At 43.4% G+C, this 11,351-nt stretch overlaps 1 pseudogene; it reads left to right on the top strand.

Moving 5' to 3' along the window:
- The first annotated feature begins 10,285 nt into the window (after window positions 1-10,285).
- LOC118153407 (small nucleolar RNA U13) lies at window positions 10,286-10,366 on the top strand (annotated as a pseudogene).
- Window positions 10,367-11,351: the final 985 nt, after the last annotated feature.

Genomic DNA, 11,351 nt, shown 5'->3' with positions numbered 1-11,351 from the left:
CATCTTGGCAACATGTCTTTAGGAAGGAGGAATCAGGGTCCTTGAAGGCTCCTCCTTAACAATTCTGAACTTCTCTCTGACCACTGCCCTGCTCACCCTGCTGCAGCCACACTGCTCATTTGCCATTCCTTGACGATTCCAGCTATGCTCCTGCCTGCTGGCATCCATGCTAGCTCTCCCTCAGTCTGGAAAGCTCTTGGGTGAGATGTCCACTCTGCTAACCCCCTCAGCTCCTCCAGTGCTGCCTACTCTATTTAATATTTGTTCACTCTAACACATTTGGAGAGGTAGAAATGGGTGATGTCTTTCCCAACCCATTATAAGGGTCCCAGCTGACACTCCTGTAACAAAAAACAGATTAACAAATATAACATGTTTATTTTATCAAAATCAAAGTTTTGTGTGACACAGGAACCTTCAGAAATGAAAACCCAAGGACCCAGGGAGAACTATCTGTTTTTCTGCTTAGGTTTGATGAAGAATGGACATCCTCCTGGAAATGTAATTGCCCAAAGGAGTGTGATCTAATGGTTATAAATTGAGGGCAGGGCCACAAGGTCTGTCTGTTTGGGTTCTTCCTGATCTCTCTGTGTAGCATTCCTTCCCCCTGGGAATAGAGCAGGACCCCTCTGGAGTGAGGGTGTTAAGGGAGAAGGGAGAGAGTGCCATTTCTAGGTTTTGTGACTTCCTTCTGGGGAGAAAGGTTCTTTGACCCCATCTTGGGGAAGAGAAATAATCTGCATTCAATGACTTGCTTTGGGAGGATAAAGACAGGCAGGGGACGGGAGGACAGGAGAAGGTCAGATAAACCTTGCTTTGGAGGCCTTCCCGTTTTCTTTGGTTCAAAGTACTCAGCCCTCCAAAGCAACATACTTTTATAACTGCCCAGTGGGTTCGCCTTACCCACTACCTAGACAGAGCTGATTTATCAAGGCACAGGAATTGCCATAGAGAAAGAGTAATTCACACAGAGCCAACTGTGCAGGAGATGGGAGTTTTGTTATTATTCAAATCAGTTTCCCTGAGCATCCTGGGATCAGAGTTTTTAAGGATAATTTGGTGGGTGGGGGGTCCAGTGAGTGAGGAGTGCTGATTGGTTGGGTCAGAGGTGAAATCACAGGGAGTGGAAGCTGTCTTCTTATGCTGAGTCAGTTCCTGGGTGGGGGCCACAAGACCAGATGAGCCAGTTTATCGACCTGAGTGATACCTGTTGATCCATCATGTTCAGGGTCTGCAAAATATTTCAAGTAATAATCTTTGGTTTTACAATAGTGATGGTATCCCCAGGAGCAATTTGGGGAGGGTTAGAATCTGGTAGCCTCCTGCTGCATGACTCCTAAACCATAATTTCTCATCTTTTGCCTAATTTGTTTTATCTACCAAGGCAGGCCAGTCCCTAGGCAAGAAGGGGGTTTGTTTTGGGAAAGGGTTGTAATCTTCTTTGTTTTAAATTATAAACGAATTTCCAGCTGGGCAAGGTGGCTCATGCCTGTAATCCCAGCACTTTGGGGGCCAAGGCGGGGGCATCATTTGAGGTCACGCATTTGAGACCAGCCTGACCAACATAGTGAAACTCATCTGTATCAAAAATACAAAAACTAGCCGGGCATGGTGGCCACATACCTGTGATCCCAGATATTTGAGAAGCTGAGGCAGAAGAATTGCTTACCTGGGAGGCAGAGGTTGCAGTGAGCAGAGATCACACCACCGTACTCCAGCCTGGGCAACACAGTCAGACTCTGTTTCAAAATAAATAAACAAAATAAAATAAATTAACTAATTTCCTCCCGAAGTTAGTTTGGCGTATGGCCAGGAATGAACAGGACAGGTTGGAGCAAGCAAGATGGAGTTGGTTAGGTCGGATCTCTTTCAGTGTTGCAGTTACAGTTACAGTTTTGCACTGGCGGTTTTACTTTGGGGTATTGTTTTCTGAGCTCCAACAATTCAAACATACTATGTAGTTTACTTTTTATGATGTTTACTATTTGCCTTCCCCCATTGGAATTAAAACTCCATAAGGGCAGTGATTCTTTTTTTTTTTTTTTCCCCACTGATCTGTCCCAAGCACTTAGTAGACATACAAAGTATTCATTGAACGGAATCAAGCACACAAATTCCTAACTAGCTTCTTAAGGGTTAAGTGGCACAGAGGTTTGTTTTCCCCTAAAACTGCTGTGAACAGAGTTCTTGTGGCGCCAGGAAACCAAGATGGGGGGGAGGGGCACGGGGAAGTAGTATGAACATTTAAAGGGTCTTTTTGTATTGCTGATTTTCTATTTCAAGTTCTGACCAATGATGTTAACATTATTTAAACACTACTTTTTAGTTTCGAAAGTAATTTCTTTGAGGTGTTTTTCTTCCCTTTTAAAACAACTGAGCTCTGTAAAAAGCATAAGCTTCGGTTTCAGCTCAGGAGAAAAACCTTTAGGTCGAGAGAAAATAGAAACCAGCACCTCCATTTGATCTTTCCTGCCCGGCCTGTTTGAAGAGCTGCTGTGTTTGGACAATGGTGCGTAATGAGATCATTTCTGTTACTGTTTGCGAAGGACTTAGCTTCGCTGTGTTTTCCTGTGGGGTTAAAGAACCTGGACATTTTAGAGTGTGTTTTAAAAATTAAATACAGAGTTTCAGTTACTTTGTGGCAGTTTAAAAGGGACATCAAAAAAAGGCCATTGAGGTAATTTTAGAGCTAAACTTGAACGGCTATGAATACTTGTGAAAACATAAATCCATATTAAAAGAGTCAACATTTTATACGTAAACTGTATTTTGACGGTTTTGTTGTGGTTGAGGACAGTGGTTACTTTGAAACGTTACCTGTTCTCTAGAAGCACTATTTTCTTTGAATGAATGCCCTAATGTTCACCTTTGCCACCTAGTCCAGGCATTTAGTGTGAAATTTACATTTGTTTAGCAACTCTTCACCTCCTCAGCATAAAAAAGAACACTTTTATCCTCTAAGTGTAAGTGTGGTTTACATTTTTGCATCCTTCAGGTGCATTCCAGAAGATCTGGGGGATATTGACTAAGAGATGTGAGTTAAGGGTCTCGTGCCTTAGGCTCTAAGTCCTTCCATAGCCTGGTTTTCTGTTTTGGACATGCCCCATTTAGCCATGTAAGTTCTATTCTGTATTGGGCATTACCTCAAAATTAATTGTATCACCAGGCCCTAGTCATCAATTTTACTATATTCAAGCCCTATGAGTGTAGTGGGACATTTATTTATAATTTTGTTTCAACTTGTAATTTATCCAATAACACCGGTCGGTTAGCCCCCTGCTGCTGCTTGATTAGAATGTCAGCTGTAATAAATAGCTCCTAATAAATAGTCACATAATAACTTTGTCTCAACAGTCAGAATTTTAGTGAGCAAATTGGTAAAAATGAGAATGAGATTCGTCATCAGAGACTGAGCCTGATTATGTCATCCACAACTTAGAGTCACTCCCTTCTTCAACAATGTTAGTGAGACTGTCATAAAAATATTCCATAACCTTATGAACAGCAGTCTTAAGGGTTTTTCCTGGAGGTGAGGGATCTGGAATTGGCCATTTGTGATGGTAGAAGTTACCCTGCATTCTCGATCTAATCAGAGAAATTGTGCTGATTGCCAGAAACAGATCCCTTACACAGACGTCTCAGAGCAGTACTTGAACCAACCTGCCTGTCATGCTAGAGGATTATTTCTGGCTCTACCCCGTCCTTCTTTGGGTAACTCACTCCGGTGCAAATAGGAGCTGCATTTTGCATTTGCATTCTCAGAGGTAAGAGAGAGGTACTTTGCTGGGTGGCTGAGAGGCCTGGTGTGCTAGGTGGCTCATGGCTCCCTTGACAGAAAACTGTCAGTACATGCAGAATTGTAAACAGGATAACAGAAGGAAGGAGGAAACAAAGCAAAGTCAGACTGAGGAAGGAGACCCCCTTCTCCGAGCCTGGGCTTGGAGAAAAGGAGGAAGTAAAAGTTAAAGGTCAGCCAGATGAGGGCAGTGGAAGGACCAGTTAGCTCCGCCGACCAGATTTAGAGGTTAAAGATTAAACTCCCTGCTCCTAACCACAGTCCTATCTATAGATCATGGACATGGGATGGAGGAATCTTCCCCGGAAGGTGTTGTTTTTGCTCAACTGGTTAGACTCCTACCTAGTCACGTCCCCCACGCCTGCCTAATCGATCAGGATCGTCTCACGTGCGCACCTCTTAGATTATAAGCCTTTAAAAGGGCCAGGATTTTCTTTTTTAGATGGAGTTTTGCTTTTGTTGCCCAGGCTGGAGTACCATGGCATGATCTCGGCTCACTGCAACCTCTGCCTCTGCGTTCAAGTGATTCTCCTGCCTCAGCCTCTTGAGTAGCTGGGATTACAGGGATGTGCCACCACGTCCGGCTAATTTTGTATTTTCAGTAGAGATGGGGTTTCTCCATGTTGGTCAGGCTGGTCTTGAACTCTCTACCTCAGGTGATCTGCCCACCTCGGCCTCCCAAAATCTTAGGGTTACAGGCGTGAGCCACTGCGCCCGGCCGCCGGGATTTTCTTTGTCCAGGAGCTCGGTTGTTAGGCTTGAGCCACCGCAGCTCCCAGCTGAATAAAACTGCCACATTCTTCGCGGCCGCTCCTGCTACAAAATTAGCTTGAAAAGCAATTTAAAGGTTAAATTTTCACAGAAAAAAAAAAAAAAAAATCTAAGGCCTGGTAGAAAATTAGTATTTCTCACCTATAATCCTAGCACTTTGTGGGGCTGAGGCGGGTGGATCACCCGAGGTCCGGAGTATGAGACCAGCCTGATCAACATGGTGAAAACTGTCTCTACTGAAAATACAAAAATTAGCCAGGCATGGTGGCGGGTTCCTATATTCCCAGCTATTCAGTAGGCTGAGGCAGGAGAATCACTGGAACCCGGGAAGCAGGGGTTGCAGTGGGCTGAGGCTGTGCCACTGCACTCCAGCCTGGGCAACAGAGTGAGACTCTGTCTCGAAACACACAACACACACACACACACACACACACACACAAGAAAAAAGAAAATTAGTATTTCCCAATCCTGAAAGTGTCTAAAAATTTATCTTTAGGCAATTTCCATTTTGTTGGTTAAGTGGCAAAGAAGCCAGAATGTGTGACAATTCAGTAGTATTTATTGTTCATAGAGACAAATGTTCCGGTTTTACAGATTTATCACCTGCCTGAAAGTAGTGGCTAGTAACAGGGAAGGAAAACTCCGAAGGGGTTTCAGATACCCTTCCTCCCTTAGCAACCATCATACTAAACATCATGCCACCAAAGTACACTGATTTAGCTTATGACAGAAATCGTGGGGGTAGTTGATAAAAATAGTTAAGAACTATTGGCGTCTGTCAATAAGGGGTCTTCTTCAGCACTATTTAATTACCTGACTGCGGCCAGGCGTGGTGGCTCACGCCTGTAATCCCAACACTTTGGGAGGCCGAGGTAGGTGGATCACCTGAAGTTGGGAGTTTGAAATCAGCCTGACAAACATGGAGAAACCCCGTCTCTACTAAAAATACAAAATTAGCCGGGCGTGGTAGTGCATGCCTGTAATCCCACCTACTCAGGAGGCTGAGGCAGGAGAATCGCTTGAACCCGGGAGGTGGAGGTTGCAGTGAGCCAAGATCACACCATTGCACTCCAGCCTGGGCAACAAGAGCAAAACTCCATCTCAAAAAAAAAACAGGGCCGGGCGCGGTGGCTCAAACCTATAATCCCAGTACTTTGGGAGGCCGAGGCGGGTAGATCACGAGGTTAAGAGATCGAGACCATCCTGGTCAACATGGTGAAACCCCATCTCTACTAAAAATACAAAAAATTAGCTGGGCATGGTGGCGCGTGCCTGTAATCCCAGCTACTCGGGAGGCTGAGGCAGGAGAATTGCCTGAACCTAGGAGGTGGAGGTTGCGGTGAGCCGAGATCGCGCCATTACACTCCAGCCTGGGTAACAAGAGCAAAACTCCGTCTCAAAAAAAACAAAAACAAAAACAAAACCTGCAGTGGGTCATTCTAGAATTTGGGGTAATTATGGAATGGACCTCAGGAGCTGATCCCTTCTATTGGGATCACTGAAGTCAGCCACAAGTCCATGCTGAGATCACCAACAGCTGAGGCAGAGAGAGAGCCAGAGAAAGAGATTTTGGAAGGGATGCATTATTTTATATACAAATACAAAAGTGTGGATGTAGTTGTCATGAGAAGTATCAGAATTTTTTGAACTCTTCCACATTTATTTATGGTTTTATTTTTATTTTGAATGATGTGGGTGGGGGATAGGAGGCAGCAATTTGCCATTTAGATGAGTCCTCGTGGCTTTGCCCCACCAACGAGATCCATTCTTGCTGATTTTATAGGGGCCACTCCTTACAATGTAATAGGGGATATTCCCTTCTATTTTACTGTGCCTGTAAGCCAGCAACAAAACACAATTCCTGAGACCTATATTTGGCAACAGTGAAAAGCCAACAACAAATAGGTAAAACCTACCCAACGAGTCTGTCCTGTTTCCACAGGGTAACCAGGGCAAACGTGAGACCATACAGTTTAGAACAAGGTTTCAGGCTTCTCTTTTGAAATCACCACATCTTGGGTCTCCATTACCTCGAGTACTTTCTTGTTCTTTCTGAGTCTTCCCCGCATAGGTGCACACGTGATTGTGGTTAATGCCTCAATGTTGCCTCTTCTGGTAGTCTGGGATGTGTCAGATAACACCACCAATTTCTTTTATATAGTCCAGAGATGAGTCAATTTGGAAAATAATAAACTAAATTATAAGATGTAGCCATATCCCTTCTTAATTCTCTTAGATTTGATTTATTAATCCTGTTTGCCTGCAGTGTTTATAGGCTAATGAGGACCAGCTGGTCCAGCAGTTTCTCAGCCACAGGTTTCTCAGGCCCTGTGAATGAAGAAAAAGGGCAACTGAGCAGTACTACACCCACCCGTGTGAGAGGAGCTCTCTCTGAGAGTTCAAAATCTGCTTCATTTTCCATATTCTTACATGGTGCTTGTTGGGACTCAGAAAATGATATCTTAAAACGAAGGCCTCAGAAGCAAAAGTTTTTCTCTGACCTTTTCCTGACCTTCCTTTCATTTTCCCCTAAGGCCAGCCACAGAAAGTAGAATTCCTCTTCCCCAAGATGGGGGTCCATAGAAACCAGAACTCCTTTCCCCCCCCAAACCAGCCATAAGATAAAAAAATACTACTCTAATCCCCCCGCAACCACCCCTACCTTTTTGTATAAATTCTGGAAGCAAAGAAATGATCTTGGCGAGGTGCAGTGGCTCACACTTGTAATCCCAGCACTTTGGGAGGCCAAGGTGGAATGATTGCTCGAAGTCAGGAGTTTGAGTAACATAGTGACATTCTGCTCTAAAAAAGAAATTAGCAGGAGACTGAGGCAGGAGGATTGTTTGAGTCCAGGCATTTGAGGCTGCAGTGAGCTATGTGCTTGTGCCATTGCACTCCAGCCGGGGCAACACAGCAAGATCCTGTCTCAAAAAAAAAAAAGAGAAAGGAAGGAAGGAAGGAAAGGAAGGAAGGAAGGAAGGAAGGAAAGAAGGAAAGAAGGAAGGAAGGAGGGAAGGAAGGAAGGAAGGAGGGAAGGAAGGAAGGAAGGAAGGAAAGGATCTGACTTACCTTGTTTGACCATAGCTTATAAGAACTATTCCAGAGAGGGTCCTGCCCAAACCTGGAAGGCAGGAATCCTGTGCAGAGGCCAAGAAGAACTTGAAAAGAGAGGTTTTGCTGAGTTTCCCCACTGAGCCTATTACCATTAGATCATATCCTTTTTGCCCGATCATGTTTCTACACAGCTGTCCATACTTTGTTGAACCCAAACATAAAAATGAACAACTTCCCTTGTATTTTTGGGTTTTCATTCCGAAGGCTTCCATGTTACATAAAACCATGATAAATCAATTTGTATGCCTTTTCTCTGAATAAATCTGCTTTTTGTCAGTGATTTTCAGGGAACCTTCAGAGGCTTTGCAGAGGCTGGAACACCTCTGTTTCCTGGGCTCAGTGCCATAGCTGAGATTCTCTTCAGAACTGGAATTGTCAGGTTGCTTCAGGACTCTGGTTTTCTTGACTTCCTTCCTGGGACCCTTGAGAGTTGTGTTACAGAAGCTTCCTTTTCTCCAGTTTTCAGAAATAGAGAAGGCCTTTCCAAGAAAACAGGGAGGGAAAAGGATAGAGAAGGCATTTAATTTAGGATAGATAGATCTTTTATCTATCAAACCACAAAATTATAACAAATGTAGTTTAATGATCTCAGTTGGCTTTATTGCTGTAAACCAAAAATAAAATTCTAAGCCCTCCAACCATTTGAATGGACCCCTCCTCTCAGCCTGTAAAACTGTTAACCTGTAAAACTCATTCCAAAGTTAACCTGTAAAACTAGTTCAGGCCATGCTGGGAAGGGTGAGTTGGATATGCCTCATTACCATTAACATCAACACAGATCTTAAGACTGATAGAGGGGCGGGTGTGGTGGCTCTCACCTGTAATCCCAGCACTTTGGGAGGCTGAGACGGCTGGATCACATGAGGTTGAGCATTTGAGACCAGCCTCACCAACATGGAGAAACCCCGTCTCTACTAAAAATACAAAAAGTTAGCCAGGTGGGGTGGCTCATGCCTGTAATCCCAGCTACCTGGGAGGCTGAGGCAGGAGAATGGCTTGAACTCAGGAGGTGGAGGTTGCAGTAAGCTGAGTCCGTGCCATTGCACTCCAGCCTGGGCAACAAGAGTGAAACTCCATCTCAAAAACAAACAAACAAAAAAACAACCTGATAGAAGAGGCCTTTAAGTCTGATAAGAAACATTTACAAACTGGGCTTGGTGGCTTATGCCTGTAATCCCAGCACTTTAGGAGGCTAAGGTGGGTGGATCACGAGGTCAAGAGATCGAGACCATCCTGACCATGCTGAAACTCTGTCTCTACTAAAAATACAAAAATTAGCTGGGTGTGGTGGCATAAGCCTGTGGTCCCAGCTACTTGGAAGGCTGAGGAGGAAGAATCGCTTGAACCCAGGAGGCAGAGGCTGCAGTGAGCCGAGATTACGTCACTGCACTCCAGCCTGGTGACAGAGCAAGACTCCATCTCAAAAAAAAAAAAAAAAAGAAACATTTACAATCTATTCTCTCTGAAGCCTACTACCTGGAGGCTTCAACTGCATTAAACCTTGGTTCCCACAAGCCCTTTTCAAAACCCAGGTATTTCTTTTTTCTTTTTTTAAAATTCCAGATCTTTGTTTTTTTTTTTTGAGACTGAGTTTTGCTTTTGTTACCCAGACTGGAGTGCAATGGCAGAATCTCAGCTCACTGCAACCTCCATCTCCTGTGTTTAAGCAATTCTCCTACCTCAGCCTCTGGAATAGCTAGGGTTACAGGCATCCACCAACACACCCGGCTAATTTTTCTATTTTTAGTAGAGATGGGTTTTACCATGTTGGCCAGGCCGGTTTCGAACTCCTGACCTCAGGTGATCCACCTGCCTTGGCCTCCCAAAGTGCTAGGATTACAGGTATGAGCCACTGCTCTGCCTAAATTCCAGATCTTTAGGTAGTAACTGAACCAACTGCTAATCAGAAAATCTTTGAATCTGCTTATGACCTGGGACCTCTCCATTTCCAGTTGTCACACCTTTCTGGATGGAACCAACATACATCTTACATGATTTGATTGATGTCTTATGTCTCCTTAAAATGTATAAAACCAAGCTGTAGGCTGACCACCTTGGGCACATGTCATCAGGACCTCAAGAGGTGTGTAATAGGCACATCCTTAACCTTGGCAAAAGAAACTCCTAAATTAATTGAGACTTGTCTCAGATACTTTTTGGTTTACATTGTGATTCTAGAATCGGGCAACATTTAATCCTATAAAAGAGAATAAATGTTCCAGTAAGCTGAGCAGTGGGGGTGGCTTTACAGACAGAAAAGGCTGAAGAAAGCTGACTGGTCATTTCAAAGTTACTTTCCTTGTATGGCAGAGACAAGGAAACAAAACAACAATAGAAAGATAACGGATTAGTTAGCCTCAGGTTACTTTTGGCTACCCTTTCTGTCTAAAGATTAAAGCAGAGGGAACTTATCATCATTATCAGGCCAATTAAAGATTGAAACTGGCCTGTTTTGGAAGATGACTGTTATCTCTCTCTCCTGATTTCTTGAAGGTCAGATAATGACTTAGTTTAGTGACTTGGAAACTCTTCATGAGTGACTCCGTTTTGATTTTGACTCTGGTCTGTTGGGGCCTAGCACAGCTTAGTCCAGAAAGTGGCCTTCTCCTTTTGTAGTTCATAAGTGTGATGATTGGATGTTCATGCTTGTGTGTGCCATGTGTCTCCCTCTAAAGCTTTCTGACATGAAAAAGAAAAAAAAAAAAAAAAGAAAACAAAACAATAGCCTCCTACAATTTTATTTAACAAATAAGCCACAGAATGGGATAAAATATTTGCATAACACAGATCTGATAAAGGACTGGTATCCAAAATGGGCAAAAGACCTAAAAAGACATCTCGCCAAGGAAAATACAGGTAGCCCTTATTTTATTGCACTTCAGTTTATTGTGCTTCACAGATAGTGCTTTTTTTTTGTTTAACAAATTGAAGGTTTGTGGCAACCCCTGCACTGAGCAAGTCTATTGGCTTCAATTTTCCAATAGTACGTGAACACTTCGTGTCTTTGTGTCTCATTGTGATAGTCTTCACAATATTTCAAGCTTTATTCTTGTGTCTATTGTGGTGCTCTATGGTGAGGGATCTTTGATGTTACATTGTCATTGTTTGGGGTCCACAAACCACACTCATGTTAGATGGCAAACTTAATTGATAAATGTTGTGTGTGTTCTGACTCCTCCACCCGCTGGCCATTTCCATCTCTCTTCCACTCCTCATGCCTTGCTCTTCCCTGAGACACAACAATATTGACATTATATGGATTAATTACCCTACAATAGCCTCTAAGTGTTCAAATGAAAGGAACAATCACACAGCTCTGGCTTTAAGTCAAAAGCTAGAAATGATTATGCTTACTGAGAAAGTCGTATCAAAAGCTGAGATAGGCCAAAAGCCAGGCTTCTTGCACCAGTTAGCTAAGTTGTTAATGCAAAGGAAAAGTTCTTGAAAGAAATGAAAAGCACGACTCCAGTAAACCCACAAATAATAAGAGAGCTAAATAGCCTTCTTGCTGATATAAGAGAAAGTTTGGTGGTCTGGCTAGAAGATAAAACCAGACAGTGTTCCCTTAAGGCAAAACCTAATCTAGAGAAAGGCCCTAACTCTTTTTAAGTCTATGAAGGCTGAGAGAGATGAGGAAGCCGCAGAAGAAAAGTGGGAAACTAGCAGAGAT

This window comes from Callithrix jacchus, chromosome 4 (assembly GCF_049354715.1).
Source record: "Callithrix jacchus isolate 240 chromosome 4, calJac240_pri, whole genome shotgun sequence".
NCBI lineage: Eukaryota > Metazoa > Chordata > Mammalia > Primates > Cebidae > Callithrix > Callithrix jacchus.
This window is presented reverse-complemented; position numbering and strand designations above follow the sequence as displayed.